Consider the following 18,892-nt stretch of genomic DNA (forward strand, 5'->3'; position numbering starts at 1 on the left):
CTGAGCGGAAAGTTCCGAGGTATGGTGTACTGGAATAGAGAAGTGAGCCGCGGAAATGTGGCTGTTGTGGCGGTGGCAGCCAGGGGTGCAAAGACGCACCAACGTATTGCAGCGTCGTCTGTTGCTGCAGCCTGGAGTCATTGCTGGCAAGCGCAACCATAAGGGTGGCACACAAGGCCTTCGGGATCAAAAATTAGAGTTGCTGGGGAGGTCATTCACGTGCGTGCGGAGCTTGCTGATTGTTTGCAGCACTTTTTCCCGCCACGCTCGCACATATTTTGTGTACACAGGAAGCGATGGTCATGTAAATGTTTCTTTTTCTTTTTATCGAGGTTCCTGCACAACCATTAGAACTCCGGGCTTCTTCAGACAGGGCACATTGGGCAACAGAAGCCTCTGTTCTGGCCCCTGGGCGCCCTTTTCTGAGGGCTTTGTCCGAACGGTGGTCAATGTAGAGCACTATTTTTTCTTTAGCGAAACCTGCCAACCGCTTTTCTGCCCTGCCTGAAGCAACTTGAGCAAACTGACGCGCAAACTACCTGGCACCTACCAGAGGTGCCCCTTCCGACGGTCTCCGGGAGAAGATGGTATATATATATATATATAAGATGCCAACTGACAATGACACCAAGGACAATAAAGGGGATATTACATGTGCTTATTAATTAAACGAAAAATGTTCAATTAATGGAAATGAAAGAAGATGCAACGACAACTTGCCGCCGGTCGAGAACGATCCCACGTCTTCGCATTACGCGTGCGATGCTCTAGCCATAGAACTCCGGGGGTGTCGTTTTCCCATCCACTTTCTCGGGTATTTATGCTTTACTACTAGAACTAACCCTGGGAGTGTTAGCCAGCGCCACCACTCACAGACCTTAGTGATGGACGTGAAACATCTTTTCGGCCGCAGGCGTCACGTGTACGTTATCCTTTTGGGTTGCCACCGGCAACGCACACCGGTGGCAGCGCCTTACCGGTGTCAAGTTAAGCAAGGTGTACTGACGCTAAGTAAAATTTCTGGCCACAAAACTCCGCCGTCACACTAAGGGAGAAATTCATATGCTGCTTGAAGCTGCCGCGACGCGGCGCCACTGCACCTCAGTGGGCATCGTTCGCGCACCGAAATGCTTGCGCGGTGCGAGACGAGTTGAGTGACATGGTGCGTTCTGTGCATGTGCTGCGCTATAGTTTTCGTGTTCTGGGCTGTTTAGCTGAAGTGGCTGGGTGGGACGACGATGACGAACACAAGTTGCGTGCCGGGGTGGCGTACCGGCTACAAGGGAACGATAAGAAAAAGTGTGGCGGTTTTGTTTTCCCGCTGCTTCTTGTCACCGAGTGACAAGGAGCAGCGGGAAAGAGGAAAGCGGGCCATACCACGGCAGGCAAATGGTAGTTTTAATTTTGAATGCGAATTTACGCGTTTCTGTGCGAAACACTTCGGCGCCTCGGACATCATCACTGTACAATTTCGATAAACTACGACGCCGTCTCACAGGAGCGTGAAAAGCCGAGGCTGAAGCCTAACGCTGTCGCAAGAATGTTTGAAGGCCTTCCAGCGTATCACATCAATCCCAAACCTTGGTCCCGCTCACTGATAGTTCTACCCGTATGTTAAAGACTACGTGAGTCGTCGGGTACGATTGAAGAGCACCGACGTCTTTTTTTCAGTTGTGTGAGTAAGCAAATACTGCGGTATATATGTTGGGGCTACTTGTGTTCGTTCCAGAGTTGTTCGGATTTTGTTATGAAATACTTATACTTTACGCTTTATTGTGTATACAAACATTCGATTATGCATTCTGTATTTAGTGCATTCGTTTGCTGATGTTTCCTGCGCCCCATTGCATATGTCCCATTTTTGATCATTCTTTATGCTTCTTACATCACTGCCATGCTTTTAACAATCTTCTTGCATTGTGAATGGTGGAGCATTTGTAACTCGACGCCTCTTTGTGTTCTCTATACGTGACACCTTTTACATAACGAATAAATCATTGTGCTTGTACAATGTTCTTGCACCAACACGTTTTATTTATTTTCTTATTGAAGTATAAAACTATTTATATTGCAATTTTTCGACTATGACAGAAATATCAGGACTGGTGATTAGCATAGATTAACTTCCTGCAAACAGGTGCGCATTAACAAACAAAATATCTAGTCTCGTCATTCCTGCATCGAAACCACGAGCAACGTGAATACGTGCTGGGCTTACTGGCGCTTCTAAACCCACCGCTTGCTAAGACAACTGACTAATTACAATGCAACTTCAACTGTACAGGTCCTCACTTCACGTTTGCTTTAAACCTACACTAAAAGCCGCATCGAAGAGATTCAGTTGTGACGTTTTTCTTACCTTTATCCTACCTAAATCTCGTGCAGAAATGGCACCACTTTGAGGAGAAATCTGAAGCGCACGGAGCAGCTCAGTTTCCTTTTCTTTGTCATTAAACGAAGTCGTTATTAAAGAAGCAGCCCCTGCAACAACTATTTCATTGTTTTGATTGCCTGATAAGATACTGTCGAAGGTTTAGCAGAAAGAAAACAGCTGCACTCGGCGAACAACCTGACGCTATGCCCAATCGAGAGTTCGCGCTTACTTACAGCTGAGTGGGAGTGCAGCAGCTTAGATGTTTGCCTCTGTTTATAATTGCCACCACTGGTGCTTTGTTGCGAATGTGCGGTGTTTGATTTCAGGCAAATATTAAAAGTGGAACCTATCGAAGCGTTCACACAAACGGCGCTGAGAAAGAAATCTGGACTGAGACCGCCCGACCACGGTGGCCGTATATCGAGGCGGCAAATTGCAAAAACACCCATTCATTTAGATATAGGTGCATGTTAAAGGACCCTAGGTGGCCAAAATTAATCCGGAGTCTCCCACTACGGCGGGCCTCATATTCATATCGTGGTTTTTGGCATGTAAAATCCCAGAATTTTCTTTTCCTCACCGACCGCTGCAAGCTCCTTGTTTTGAGCGGCTATTCTTTTTCCCGGGCACTCATTTGATGGCAAAAGACGCACTCAAGCAGTTATTGATGCATGTGGAATGTTAAGAGTAGTTACGTGAAAGTAAATCGGTGGTTGCGGAATTTCAGCAAGCTAGAATACCGAGACCGCCCCACACAACTACGGCGGTATAGCGGCGTTCTCATGCCCTCTCATGCACAATTACGCCTCAAGCGGCGGCCGCTTGCTTTATATGAAACGGAGGCGGAAGTTTCGTGAAGAAAAAACATATGACTGTGGTAAAATCAACGAACGTGCCACTATTTCAACTTGACTATTAAACAATGTGCTGAGGGTGCCTTGCCTGAATAACTTTCTTTTATCGTGTTCCTGTTCAAGGCGGCCAATAAAAGGAAAAGTAGATGGATTTCAGCAAAACGAAACATGCAATCAGTCCCTCAGTGCCGGAAACAGGGTCTGTGAAGAAAGATTCATGTGGACCTTTACTAATGGCATATGGAGTCCATTTGAACTCTTAGTCAACGTCACAATTAAACCGTTGGAAGGAATGCCGGTCACTTTCGAGCTTGATCTCAACAATGCGAACTGGATTCTGAAACCGCAACGACTGGGTTTGAATGCTATGAAAGTAGCGACAACTAAACACAATGTATGATATATAACACTATGGCATGTTATCCTATACATCTTAATTATTCATTGCCATTTATTCAACGCACACATTGAATGTACTATCCACAGTAGTGCAAAAGAATGTGTTCTCAACTAAGTCAAATATCGCAAGACGCAGCCTTGGCCAACACTGATACGGATGCATGCACGCTAGCTGAACTTACGTGTTTTATATAGCACACCAATCAGGTGAAAAGTTCCTACACCAGTGTAACTTCCTTCACGTGAGTATACCTCGGTAATGATATTGCCACGAGACAGAAGAGGACTGCAGCATTAGTCCTGCACCGATTACGAAGAGGTAGAGGTTGGACCTCGTTATCTTGGCTGCTGTTGCGTCTGGGCTACTCGCCTTATAAGCAACTATCTGTAAAAAGCTACAGAATTTCTGAGAATTGTCTGCTAATGTGTAATCCTTACTTGACTCGGTTGTGACATTATTTTTCCTTAGTTTTGCTTACTTGATTTTCCAAGCTTATGCTTGTCTGCCCATGGTCTTTCTGGTGGAAAACAATGCTTAAGCGTAAGTAGAAAATTTTGAGATTTTCTCGCCACATCCGGCGCCTTCAATGCAACCGCACCAATGGAGCCAGAACGGCGGGCCCGAGCGTGCCTCGACGCAGCAGAGTAGCCGAAAGGGAACAACAGCGGCCGCAATAGAGCATGAGGCTCGTGTGAGGGCAGAGTGCATCGCCGCGACACCATGTCTACGTCATTGTCGCGTTCGCAAGCCAGTGTTATGCGCGCGTTCCTTGTCCGCACAAGCTCTCGCCTGCGCTCTGACTGCGCCTCGTCAAGGTGAAAACACATCAAGCGTCTCAAAGCGCTCGTTGCCCGCGAGGTGTTCACAAGTTGAAGGGCGCTCAGCACCATTCAACTGAGCGATGGGCCACACCAAAATCTTAAGTTGGGACAACTCTAGATTTGAACTTGTCGCATCCCCAAATTTCAAGTTGGCCCACCCGCTAATTTCAAGTTGGCTCTCCTCCAGATTTTAAGTTGGTCCACTCTGGCTTGGCCCACTCCAACATTTAAGTTGGCAAATTCTCAAATTTAAGTTGGGCCACCCCGAATTTTCAAGTTCGCCAACCCCTTATTAATGTTGGCCCACCGCTGACTTTAATTAGGCCCATGGCTTAATTTCAACTGAGCCCATCCCCTAATTTAAGTTGGCCCACTCCACATTTCACGTTGTTCCATCGACACACTTCATGTTGGCCCACTTGAAAATTTCAAGTTGGCCCGCCCCCAAATTTTAATTGGCAAACCACAAAATTTCAGCTTTGCTCACACCGAAATTTCAGTGGACCCACTGCGAAATCTGACGCTGGCCACCCCTAAATTTCAAGTTGACCCACCCCCAAATTTTAGTTCGCCGACCCACACTATAAGCTTCCCCATGAATTTTCTAAGGAGCCTTGTGTAAGTCTACGGGTGTTTTTGATGCACAAGTATTCTTTGGCAAGCTCACGAACCTTGTCACGCGAAAGGTATAATGTCTTCTATCTGCACAAAAATGTGCAATTTGGAAAGTTCAGACCCTTCATCGCTATGATAGCGTAAATGTCAATGATTAGTTGCTTTTAAGTGGCAAGGAATAATTTAAGCAAGAAAATACAACAAAAAAGAATACCAATAGCGATAAATAGGGCTCTTTAGAAAATGCCTGGGGAACATTATATTAGGGGTGGGCCAAATGTAATTTGAGGTTGGGTCAGCTTCAAATTTGGAGGTGGGCCAACTGTGGGCAAACTTGAAATGTGAGGTGTGCCAATCTAATTCAGGGGGTTTGCCATCGTATATTTTGGGGTTGGGGGAACTTGAAATTCGAATGTGTACCAACTGAAATTTGGGGGTGGGTCAAGTTGAAATCTGGGGATTGACCAACTTGAAGTATGAGGGTAGCCCAACTTAAATTTGGGAGTGGGACAACTTTTAATTTGGAACTAGACTAAATTAAATTTGAGGGTGGGCAAACGTGAAATTTTGCGGTGGGTAAACTTGACATCTCGGCTGGGCCAAGTTAAGCTTGGGGGTGGGCCAAGTTAGGTTTGGAGGAGGGCGAAATTGAAATCTGCGGTTGGGCGATCTTAAATTTGGAGTTGGGCCAACTCAAATTCGGGGGAAGGCTTACTTTGGCTTTTGGGTTGGCCCAATGTCCAATTGAACCCTGTTCAGCGTCCCTCGAGTTATGAACACCTCTCGGGGCAGAGAGTGCATTTAGACGCTATGAGCATTTACATGTGGCCTTGCCAAAGCGCAGTCAGAACACAAGCGAGAACTTTCGGGGACACGGAACGGGTGCATAAGACATGCTTGCGAGTGTGACAACGAGGGTGACATGGTCTCACGGCGGTGTACTATCCCCTCACGCAATGACTCAAGCCATTTCGGCCACTCAGCTCTGTCGAGGCGCGCTTGAGCCTGGCGCTCCAGCTCTATTGGCGCGATGGTATTGAAGGGACCAGATTCGGTGAGAAAATTGGACAATTGTTGGCTAAATCCCAAGCACTCTTTACCACTGGAACGGCGAGGTGTAGACGCGCATAAGCTAGAGAAAGCAAGGAACCAAAACTAAGCAATAACGAAGTCACAGCCGAGCCAAACAATGCTTACGCATTAGGAGAGCATTCTCAGAATTTGTATAATTATTTTTTTTTGCTTTAAATTGTTACTTATCGCTTAAAAGTAGCAATCTACATTTCCACTACCATAACGATTAAATGTCATAACATCGGAAATTATGCTTTTTTTGTGCAGATACAAGGCATTACACTTTCCGCGTGACAGTGCTAGGGAGCTCGCCAAAGAACGCTTACGTATTAATATACTCCTGTCGTGCAACTTCTTTGGTGAAGGTGAGGGGTACGCTGCCCGTTTATTACAATTACCAAAGCACAGAACTCTGAAACGGTCGCCGCGTTAATTGTTCCCTCGGCAAAGGCCAACAAGCATCCACCGCGTCGGAACCTACCGTTCATCATTCGTCCTATCTTCGGTCATGTTGTCGCTTCCAGAAGATCTAGGCACCTTCTGTGGCACAGATGACTTGGACGTAGTGGAATGGATCTTATGTTATGAGCGTGACATCAAACAGAACAGGAGCGACAATAACCTTGTGCTGGCGAAGTTCGTATTTTATCTGAAAAGAACTGCGCCCGTCTGGTACAAGACGCATGAGAACGACCTGACCAAGTGAGAGATCTGTGCAAAGAAAATGTACAGAAATTCTGAGAATTGTGTACTAATGCGTATGTATTGTTAGCTCGGCTGTGAGTTTGTTTTCGACCGAATCTTGTGTTCCCTCACAAGTGACATTGTAGCAGTCACGCAAAAGCCCCGTCACTCCCTGAGCAGTGCACCTGCGGGAAGGGGCGGTTTGGGGAGTTCACAGCTGCACCGGCGTCGGAGCGTGAGTCATTAGCAAGTATTCCTCAAACAATCAAAGCAGTTTCGCTTCCATCCAGGAGGAAAACAGCAGGAAAGGATTTCACGCGCGCTACGCCACCTTCGTTTCCATTCAGTTCATTATCAGAAAACGAATGGGATGGCCACGCGTTGTGCATTCCCCCGAAGAACTGGCAGCGTTCGGCGAAGGGCGTCCAGAACTCGCCCGTGAAAGTGCTCACCGTCGGCGCACCGATCCAGCCGTTAAGGCCTTTATATAGTCTGACGTAGCATATGAACGCGCGCACACGTTACGTCACGTTGGCGACAAGAACAGCGTCTATAGTTTGACCGATGGTTCGACGCACTGGCGCCGTCAACGTAACCGGACGCGGCCACCGCATTCCGATGGGCCCGGCGTATAACGACGCGCGCCCGTGCGCCGATAACTTCGAACTATTTCAGGTAGGGAAAGGGTTCGCAATTTTTTCGCTTAGTTTTGCTTACTTGCTTTTCCTAGCTTACCGCGTCCCCTCATGAACGGAACTCCAAGCAAAGACTGCTTAGGCTTTAGTACAAATTTGTTAGATTTCCTCGCCTCAACCGGCCCCATCAATGCAATCGTACGAATTGAGCCGGAACGCTAAGCACAGGCGCGCCTCGATGGGCATCGCAGTCGAAAAGGAGGTTTAAAAAATTGCAATTTTTTAAAGTTTCGTGTGTCGGAACGGAACACCAGCAGCCGACTAGTGTGTGAGAGGTTCCATGAGGAGAGAGTGCATCACCGCGATGCCATGTCACCCACACTGTCGCTCTTGCAAGGCTGCGTTATGCGCGTCTACCTTGTCTACGCAAGCTCTCGCCTGCGTTTTGACTGCGCCTCGTAAGGCCCAATTAAAACGCGCCAAGTGACTCAATGCGCTCGCTTGCCCACAACGCATGTTCAAAACTCGAAGGACGCTGAGCAGCGTTCAGTTATACATTGGGCCAGCCGAGAATCTCAAGCTGACCCGCAGCTAAAGTTCAAGTTGGCCCACCCCCAAATTCAGGTAAATCCAACCCCAACTTTGAAGATGACGGAACCCTATCATTTCAGATGTGCCAACCCCAAATTCGAAATAGTCTTACCACAACATTGAAGTTGGCCCATTCCGAAATTTTAGTTAGGCCACCTCTACAAGACCTACTATTTGACTCACCCCTAAATTTAGGTTGGCGGACATACAAATTTAATGTTGCCCCAACCAAAATTTGAATTTGGCCGACCCCCAAATTTCAGGTTAGCTCACCCACAAATTTCAAGTTGACCTCACCTCAAGTTCCATGTTTACCCACCACTAAATTTTATTTCGTTCCTCATGCGTTTTTTAAAGGGCCCCTCACTAGGCCTCATAGCAAATTTTGGTTATATGCTGAAAGTTGTTACGTGTCCTCGAGGGAGGGTTCTGCTGGAAAAAAACTTTGAAATCGGCTCATTAATAGCCGAGATATAAATATTCCAGTGCCGAGAGCCCATGATTTCTGGAGGCGAGCGCCATTGTCAAACGAGACACTCTCTCCACTTCCCCCTCTAGCCTCCGCAAGGGAAATTCCTCCTCTGCGTTCTCCAATACTGGACCTCGAAGATCATGTGACACATACGTCACAGGTGCCGCCTTCATTCTTTTTCGCCTCGCTTTCTTACGGGGCATCGCACTTCCGTTGACGGCGTTGCGTGCGAGCTGTTGCGATTGTCTCGTTTTGCGCAGAACACTATTTTTTGCGCTGTGCACAAGGATACCTGACTAGCGGTATAAGTCTGTGCTACACGAATACTGAGGCAGGCACACACGGATCACAGAGCATGATTCCGCGCTGGAACACGATAGAAAATTACGTAGTTTCGGTGTCTGCGCGCGCGATTGCACGAGGTGGCAAGAAGCCGATGAAACTGAAGTACATCTGTCTTGCTGCGGTGCAAAGTAAAAGAAAAACATGCAGACATTCGGTTCGTGGTGATGCACTGTGGTGCTAGGGGACAACGCTCTGTCTCGTTGTTCTCTTTTGTGTGCTGTGTGTAGTTTTTTGCGCCTTAAAAATGTAGTGTAATGATGACAGGAACTACGGCAGCGCAGTCCTGGGCTGCGATATTGTAGCGATATTTTTTCTCGATGCACATGCTTTTCGTGTTCTTGAATGGTAAAAGTTGCGCTCCACCCGAGGTGGAGCATCGGCGGTGTGTCGCTTTGACTACTCACAAAGGCGAGAAGCGCCGAAAGGCATTGGCAATGGGACAAGGTATCGCTACAGAATCGCGGCCCTGTGGCTCGGTCTGCGCTCGTGCTATGTGCACGGCGTTCCATTTCGCATTGCTGCTGTCGCTGCGAATTTTGCGATGTTTTCTTCTTTCGTAACATAACACATCGCTAACAAACCATAGTACCCTGGTTTTTCACTATAATGTGTATCTTACGAAAGTATAGTACAAATACGGAGAAATCTTCATGTAGTAAACATATGAGGCAACCGCGTTATAAACAAGCATTCGTTAGGCACGAACGGAGTTGCGTAGCCTGCACGTCTGATTAGCTTGACAGCAGCGTAGGTAATTTTCCCTTTATTTCAGATATTTACTACTATACTCATCGCGAACGAACTGCAGCATCTGCGATCTGTGAGGGTGCAGGCAGTGCAAGTTGATATTGTATTGTATAAATTTAGACACCATGAGTCGGACCAGTAGCAAAGGGAAAAGGCAAAGCTTGATAATTTCGTGAGCACTCTCTGTTTTTTTTTACTTTAATAAATGCAGGCAAAGGACATTGGTTTGCCTGAACGAAGAATAAAAGTAGTGCATGCGAAACACCGCGTTGATGTTTAGTCTTGGCCAGCTGCATGTGGTGCAAGGATGAGGAGAGAAAATAAGGCCCAAACAATGAAACGTTCCTTTCCTTCGAGCGCTTCCTAACCTTACGTGAGGCCTCCTTACAGCGAAGGACCGATGGAGGAAGCAAGCATACTCTGAAAGCTCCCTTCACCCGTCCTCACGTAAGGAGCGGTTGCCGCCATGCCTGGGTTCGAGATTATCTCTTAAAAGCTTGAGGCGAACACCAGAACACCACTATTCAATAAAAAAGGTTGTATCGTCGCACAATCTCTAAGTTGATGAGCTAATATAGAGAAGCGTCGACGCTATTTTTTAGTTTTGTTTGCTAAATCTAAAGAAGCAGTGCATTACAGAGCGAAACTCGATGTGCTCCAGCAACGCTGGCACGCCGGCGTCGTGCAACGCCTAGCAACGCCTAGCAACGCTTCCATGCCGCACACGTGAATGAAACGAACGTGCCTGGCAAAACGTACCGTGCTCGCGCTTCTCCGAAGGTGGGCGACAGCACGCACGCGCAAGCAAACGTCACGTGGTTAAGCAGTGAGGCGAAGCGCTCGTTCAGGGCCAGGAGCGGCGTAAGGACGCATGAAGGTAGCTTGGCCCAAACAATAAAACGTTCCTTTTAGGGGTGTGCGAATATTGAAATTTTCGATTACGAATCGAATACGAATAAGGCGAAGAACTCTCTTCGAATCTCGAATCGAATATCGAATACATGTGTAGTATTAAAAAATTGCAAGAGAGGTAACAATAGCTTTATTACCCTTTTAAAAATAACATTGCATTTTACAAGGTTGCTTCAAATTAAAGAGGTACTCAATTATAGATAATGGACTCAGGTAATGCCCTCAGTCAGGTAAAACGCTTGTTACAGATTGTCATGAAGGAAAATTAACTGCTCAATATGGCCAGAAAGTAAACGCTCTCTATGCACTGTCACATTTCTACCGGTAGAAAAGACTCTTTCACTAGGAACTGAAGTGGCAGGGATCGCCAAGTACTTCCGGGCGAGTGCACTTAAAAGCGGGTACCTGAAGCGGCCAATGGACTGCCACCACTCACAAAGATTCATGCCCCTTTCCAGAAGAGGCTTTTGCGCGTAGTCTGTAACTTCCCTCTCAGGGGCAGATGCCAAATGTGTCTTCTCTTTGTTCATCACTAGATCGTCAAAAGCATTCCATACACTCGATGCCACCAGTGGACACGAAGTCGACGCTGGCATGGCGGTGTCCCCACGGTGTTCCACGACGGCTTCCTGGAGCTCCCTTGTCACAAGGTTTTTCAGCCAGATCATCTGACCAGATGCCTGATGAGCTGTGACCATAAAGCGCGGATCAAGAAACATGCCTACGCTGGCCACTTCATCAAATTTCCCCTCCGCACAAAGAGCCTTGATACATTTTGAATCAATGTTAGCAAACCCTGAGTTGCCTTTGCAACCTTCAAGGCAATGGGGCATTCCAAAATAATTGGAATTATAAAGCTTGGTGAAAAAGTAACCGAAACTGATCATGTCTCAAATGCCTGAAGCAGATAGACTGAAACAGAGCATACAGATAATGAGCGGATCATGCGAAGTTCTCAGTTAATAAACATGTTCTTAGGAGAATGCAGAGCAAGCATACAATTGGTTAATTGCTCAATTATTCGTAGTCTATCCGAATATTCGCGGTTTCCACCTTTATTCGGCCGTCCTCGGATATTCGTGAATTTCCGAACATGCATTTCTCGAATTGAATACGCTTCGAATATGGAAAATATTCGATTCGTATTCGAAATTCCGAATATTCGCACACCCCTAGTTCCTTTCCTACGAGCGCTTCCTAACCTTACGTGAGGCCTCCTTACAGCGAAGGACCGATGGAGGAAGCAAGCGTACTCTGAAAGCTCCCTTCACCCGTCCTCACCTAAGGAGCGGTTGCCGCTTGCCTGGGTTCGAGATTATCTCTTCAAATCTTTCCGCGAACACCATTATTCTATTAAAAATGTTGTATCGTCGCACAATCTTTAAATTGAATAGCTAATATAGAGAAGCGTGGACGCTTTCTTCTAGTTTCGTTTACTAAAGTTAAAAAAAAAGTTGCGCATTACAGTGCAAAACTTGATGTGCTCCAGCAACGCTGGCACGCCGGCGTCTTGCAACGCCTAGCAACGCCTAGCAATGCTTGCATGCCGCACGCGTGACTGAAACGAACATGCCTGGCAAGACGTACCGTGCTAGCGCTTCTCCGCAGGTGGGCGACAGTGCGCATGCGCAAGCGAATGCCACGTGGTTAAGCAGTGAGGTGAAGCGCTCGTTCAGGGCCAGGAGCGGCGTAAGGACGCATGAAGGTAGCTTTGGAGCTACCTTATGCTGAGGAAGCACCAAGGAAGCCTTCACCGAGGGCCCCTCAGTAAGGAAGCTTTCAGAGTGACATAAGGTAGCCTCACCCCAATGAAGGCTTCCTTAGTGAGGTAAGGAAGATTTCATTGTTTGGCTTCTTATGCTGAGGAAGTACCAAGGAAGCACCAAGGAAGCCTTCACCGAGGGCGCCTCAGTAAGAAACCTTTCAGAGTGACATAAGGTAGCCTCACTGCAATGAAGGCTTCCTTACTGAGGTAAGGAAGATTTCATTGTCTGGCCCTAAGAGGTTAAAAGCAGAGACGTTAACCAGAAGTGTCCAGTCACCTACTCTGCACAAAGGGATGAGGTAAGGGCAAAAGATATGAAAAGAAGAGAAGATATTAAAAAAAAGGAGCGTCTCAGTTCGCACAATCAGAGCTCTAAGCACGTAGATTATTTCTACATCTGTATGATCGTTGTTCTTGGTTTTGATGCGCCAAACATACCACAAAGCTTCACAGCTAGCAAATGCACATGACGTCACGTTTATCGCGGTGGTTAGTGCACACGCACTGAGATCTTGACAGCATTCATTCGCAGTAGCAATGTCAAGGTTACAAGAAAACACGTTGTTGGGCTCGTTGGTATATTATACTTCCCCTCATCGGGAGCAATGTTCTTTCTGCTCACCGCGTATCCTGCTGTGCGCGTTTTTCGCGTTTTCTAGTTATGCGAACCGCTCATACTTTTTTTTCTATGCTGCTGGTTTTTTTCTAAGTTGCATGAATTATTATCGTTGAAATCGCGTAGGCGAACGATAAAAAAGGATATTTGCGTCGTCCTCTACACGATTTAAAAAGAAAAAGATTGTTAAATAGCACCGAATAAATTAGCCCACATTTCTAAAAAAGAAGTTGAAGAGTTGAGCTCTTTCATTGCTTTTTTTTTTTCTGTAGACGCACTCAAACGTTCACGCATTGCTCTTTTGTCGTCGACCCTGTGCCACCGGGCCGCGGTAAAACTGGAGTCTCACCTCCTCTCGTCTTTCCTTATGTCTCCTAGAGGGGCGGCATGCAAAGTTTGGTGCAGAGTTAGTCGAAGGTTCAAAAAATACACGCGCAAGACACCTCCCTTTGCCGCAATGGAGTCGCTAAAATAAAGAAAAGTCACTCACTTTTTTTTTTGCTTCGGACTCACTCCCACTCAAGCTCACGAAGATTCTTATCGGCTGGGGTCATTCTAACTTAGCTAAAAACCGGTCTCACTTATACCCACCAGTTGGACTGAGTCAGTGATTATGAGTGAGTTGACACATGAGTGAGTTTGCCGACCAATGGCAGCAGCCGCACTCTGTGGAGAATAAAAAAAAAATGCCCATGAATCTAGCTTTAGGAGCTTTAAGTCAAACGACTCACGCACGTGCAGTAACTTACACCGCACGTGCAGTAACTTACATAGTATTTTCGTAGGTTAAACCCGTTAAAGCCATCCTAAATTGAATTTCTCGATTTATCGAGTATTTGAATGCGTTTGTACTTAGGATCTGTTGGCTCTTTACATTTGTTTGGCGTTCTGCCTTTTCAGACATGCTCCTTCCATGCTCAAGTTTCCTTTCATGGGTGGTTTGCATATGAAATTAGGCACAGAAGAGGAGACGTGCCTGATTACTACAGTGTAGGCATCGGCAAGTTAAACAACTCTACTCTGGGATTAGTCGGCAATGGACAGCAAGATTTATATTACAACATGTCAGGCAACTTTAAACGCATATTAGTGTGCACTAAACAGAAAAAAAAACCCTCGACGAAAGCCAAAATAATTAAAAAACAACAGAAATAACGCCAGGACAGTACAATGACGCGAGTACAGGTAATGCACACAACTTACTGCGGCATCCTTGGAATCCCGCCTTCGGTGAGGTACCAGAATTTTTTTTCAGCCTGAATAAATAACATATATCCTGCTAAGAGGTTTCGTGCATGAAAGATAACACAAAGGACATAATCAAATCCATATCACTCTGTATAAGTTACTCATCGTGCTCACTTTAACAACTTGGACCATTTGAAAAATACTGGCGTCGCATTAGTCAGCAAAACGTATAGCTTTAATGCTCGCCTCCCACACCAAAGGCAGTGAATGAAAGTAATAACTCATGCGCAAGAAGCGTACTTTCAGTGTTAGATCACTATGTATCAGCGTTCAGTTCAGACCCTACCTCAGGCGCAGTGCTTTAGGGTCTGTCTCGGCGCAACACTTCTCTGCTTCATGTGCCTCGCCTAATGCGCCTTGATTTCCTACGGGTGTTCTGCCAACCGTCGTTACGGTGCGCATTCGTTTGAGCCTCGGTTCTCAAGCTCTTTTTCCGAGTTGTTCCTCTCTAACATGCCAGAATAAACAAGCTGGCTTACTTGGACGCGCAGCCTAATGAAAGTCATGTGAGCGGACAGAAAGAGAATTAAGACTGCGGTTACTAATTGCACGTGCAGAAAAAGCAATGATATAAAAAGATGAATATTGATTTCTTTAACATCGAACACAGCTGTATCGTCTAGTTTCTGCGACATGATACCATAGAGAAATATGTTCAACAAGAGCGGACACTCCCATAGAGCCCAGACGCCGAATTTACTGTAGCCCACCAAGCGGATGGGGTTGACTCCTTCCGGTTTCGATTTTGGGTGCGCGCGTTTTGAACGCTAGCTTGCACGCGCTACGCCGGCTGCGATACTCGGCGCCTTTTTTTTTCTTCGGGTGCTCGCTATAGCGCTGTCTTAGGGTGGAATCATTTATTTAATTAAAATGATTGCGAACGATCTTTACAAGCCTCCATTGAATCTGTACCAATTGCAGTTTCATAAGGTAGACGCAAAACGCATTGTAAATGAGGAAATTTTTATTTCTCTCCATGTAAATGCCTTTTCCGGGCTTTTTGTGCATTCATCCAACGTTGTGGCACCAGTAAAGCAGCAGTAGTTCCCCCGTATGAAGCTCCGCCGGACGGCATCAGCTGAAGAAAGTAAATTACAAGCATGTGTCATTTTGGTATTTAGCTATTACAGGTAGACTGCTTGCAGAGTGGGAAATGTGCGAAAGTGTTGAATGGGCGACATTACAAACAAAAGAAATTTGCTGTTACATATATGGCGTCGGAAATAGCCGACTCATCCCAAGCCGTACTATATATTATGAAGAAAACATCTGACTTACAAGCAATCCCCCATTCACGGGCGTTATTTCCTGCAATTTAAGGGCACATATGCATGGGCGACTGCGCGTTTCCAAAACAACCTGGCCACAGCCGACGCGATAATACGTTATATACACAGCGGTAACCATAACACAGGCTCTCAGCCAGACCAGGCTAGACGCTCGCAGAATGCCTTCTGCTCGCACTCAAGAGAAATGCGTGGGTGCAAAGTCTGTTTTCAGTTGTTCAGAAGATAGAATTTTCGAGTTCTTTGTCTCTGAGCTCCCCGGCGTTATCTTTTGCGCGTTCTGCCGGTGCAAGCAACACACTCCAGTATTATCGCTCTTGGCAATCGCTCGTCGCGTCTTAGACGAGCGTGAGTAGGGAAAGAAAGTACGAGTTGCGGGACCATAGAAAGCGTCACAACCTTGTCTCACTAATGTTCAGTACGCGCACCACGGCCGGCTTGCTTATTGGATAACTGCTTCACAACTTCAGGCGCGGCTAGCATGCCACAAAGGTATCCCTAGAAGTTACGAATTACAATAATTTTAGGAGTCAGAGAATGCGTCGCGAACTTGTCCCAGTAAGATTTAGTGCACGCGAAACTAACTGCGGCACACGGCCGAGCTGCTTTTCGCTGAATCCGTCACAACGTCGGGCAGGGACACTGTGCTTAAAAATTAGCCACAGAAGTAAGAAAATTAGTTATAACAATGTTGTGGGCTATAAAAAGCCCCAGAAATCGTACCGGTAAGAATGAGTAGACTCGCAACGGCGTCACACGGCCGAGGTGCTTTTCCCTAACTGCGTCACACAGTCGCATGCGGCAAGCGCACCTGAACACGAGCGAAGTAAGCTATAATAATGTTGGCGCTCATAGAAAGCGTGGTAAACATCTCCCAGTACGAGTCATTAACGCAAATTAACTACGCCAGGACAGCCGAGCTGTTTTTCGCTAACTGCGTCACAAAGTCGCATGCGGCAAGCGCACCTGAACACGAGCGAAGTAAGCTATAATAATGTTGGCGCTCATAGAAAGCGTGGTAAACATCTCCCAGTACGAGTCATTAACGCAAATTAACTACGCCAGGACAGCCGAGCTGTTTTTCGCTAACTGCGTCACAAGTCTCGGTAGCGCACCGTAAAAGCCAAAATTGCTTGAAATGCATCTTAGAAATTCAAACAAGATTTCTCACCTTGCCGTAGTCCAATAGTGTCGTGCGGAAGTGGAGAAGGAACGCAAGCAAATGCCGTGAGTCCAACACGCTACATCCAAAAGAAACGGGTTGCCGAACTGGCCAACTTCACATGCGCAGACGGCCTCGCTGGCTTCGGTGACCTATCTGGCGCATGACGTATGCATCTGTCGCGTCTAACATGCTGTTAGCATAACGAAAGAACTTTTAACAAGAGCGGACACTCCCTTTGAGCCCAGCGGCCGAATTGACTGTAGCACACCAAGCGGATGGTATTAACACCTTCAGGTTTCGGTTTTGGGCGCTCGCGTTTTGAACACCAGTTGGTACATGCCACTCCGGCTCCGCTGATCGGCGCGGCATTTTTTTTTTCGCTTGTGCTGAACCACGCGCGGCCTTGGCGTGGAATCGTTTGATTATTTAGTAAAAATGATTGCGAACGATCTTTACAATCCTCCACCGAATCTGTGTCACATGCAATTTCCTAAACAAAATGCAAGACGTATTCTGAAATGATGAAATGTTCATTTTGCTCTATATAAATGCTCGTTCCGGGCTTCTTCTGCATTCATCGAAATCGTGGCACCAGGTAAGCAGCAGTCGTTTCCGTACGAAGCTCCACCGGATGCGATCAGCTGAAAGAAAGTAGATTACAAGCATGTACAATTTTGGTATATTGACCTAACAGGAATATTGCGTGTCGAGGTGAAACGTTCGTAAGTGGTGAATGAGCGGCATTACAGATAAATTCGCTTTTACGTACAGTCGTAAAATTTATGAGCGTGAACACGGGAAAGCGTGCCGAACTGTACAATCAGCGCAGTCAAGCGCACGCTGGCAGTAACTTCGCGAACGAGATATTCGCGGCTAAGGCTGTTAGATCAGCGGATGCACTCCCAGCCAGCTCCCGCTCACTGTCTACTTCGCACAGCGATAACGGATAACTGATAACAAAGGCGCGGGCACTAAGCGGCTGTCACTTTCCCACGCATGCGCAAAGCGATAATCTGATGCGGGTTCCCAGCCGCTAAAGCAACATGTGTTCCTTTCCAAAAGGAGTGCCTGGATCTTGGGCATGCGAATTTGTAACCAATGGCAAGGAAACCTATGCATATGGTCATTTTGATGTTATTACCATTTCATCGCCGCTCAGATATTCTCAACAGTGGAGTACGGTATACCTTATAATTGCAGATCGACTTTCCGGGTGCGAAAAGAAAATAATAAAATTACGTTTTAAAATAACCTTTACCAGTGGTTTCATCGAGGTGGCGCCTTCAAAAGTCATGCACTACTACAACTAAAGATACGTTTTGACATCTCGAGGAATGCCATTGCTGCTTCTCTCAATATTTCGCAGTTGTGTGAAAAATTGACCATAAACTAAGTCTGCAAAGACGCTCACGTTTTTCGTTCTCTTATGTGTGAATATATTTTATATATACAGATATGTTTTCAAGTAAAACACTACTGACTAGTTTGCGCGCATATATGTCAAAGACAAAACACAAGCACTGCACAGTTTGCGGTTAGGAGAATCATTTTATTGAGAGTGGAGGAGAAAGAAGAATTTAGCAAAAATCAACTGCTACTCGCACTACAGTGAGAACTGTGGAAAGCATCCTGCACTTAAGGTAACTGAACATTTTCGCCTGCTTCTAGTAGCGAGTAGCACAGCCTTTTAGGCGAATGACATCAGCCATCCTCTTCGGTAAAGAAGAGTAGAGGGAGGCAACAAATGCGCCATCTTCACGGAGCCGCTCCCATTCTTCTTGCACAGCTTGCCAAAGGCCGTCAGCATTCGTACTTTGAAGCGGACGCCGCACCAAGCGTTGCTTCATCCGCCCCCAAACATTCTCTATAATATTCAGGTCAGGACTTTTTGGAGCCCACTGCAGGACCTCTACACTTTCGTCTTCCAGCAGCTCCTTGACACGGCGAGACGTGTGTATAGGGGAAAGGTCCTGTTGAAACATGAAACTGCCGTTGGGAAAGGGTCCTTGGCGAGCGTGAGGCAGCATAACGTCCTTTAGAAGTTCGCTGTAACGGGCGGATGTCAAGTGGCCCTCGATACGGACCAGCGGTCCCAGTCCAAGATGCGAGAGGTCTCCCCAGGTATTTACTGTTGTGCGGCCGCTTGCGGCTACGCTTTGAATATTGGTCGGGTGGTGCCTGCAAATAAAGAGTGCGCGCACGCACAATAAGCACAAATGTGCAAAGAGGATATAAAGCTTCTTGAATGAGACTGGCGAACACTAAACTTATTCTAGCATTTGCAGCCG

The 18,892-nt window shown here is 46.6% G+C and overlaps 1 long non-coding RNA gene across 2 annotated transcripts in view; it reads left to right on the top strand.

Moving 5' to 3' along the window:
- The window catches only part of LOC135905368 (uncharacterized), a 42,920-nt gene extending 39,305 nt beyond the window's left edge, over window positions 1-3,615 (top strand). For both annotated transcript variants that reach the window (XR_011512473.1, XR_010565395.1), the window contains exon 3: window positions 3,352-3,615. This is a non-coding gene — a long non-coding RNA (uncharacterized lncRNA). The remainder of the gene's footprint in view (window positions 1-3,351) is intronic.
- Window positions 3,616-18,892: the final 15,277 nt, after the last annotated feature.

Source organism: Dermacentor albipictus, chromosome 3 (assembly GCF_038994185.2).
Source record: "Dermacentor albipictus isolate Rhodes 1998 colony chromosome 3, USDA_Dalb.pri_finalv2, whole genome shotgun sequence".
Taxonomy (NCBI): domain Eukaryota; kingdom Metazoa; phylum Arthropoda; class Arachnida; order Ixodida; family Ixodidae; genus Dermacentor; species Dermacentor albipictus.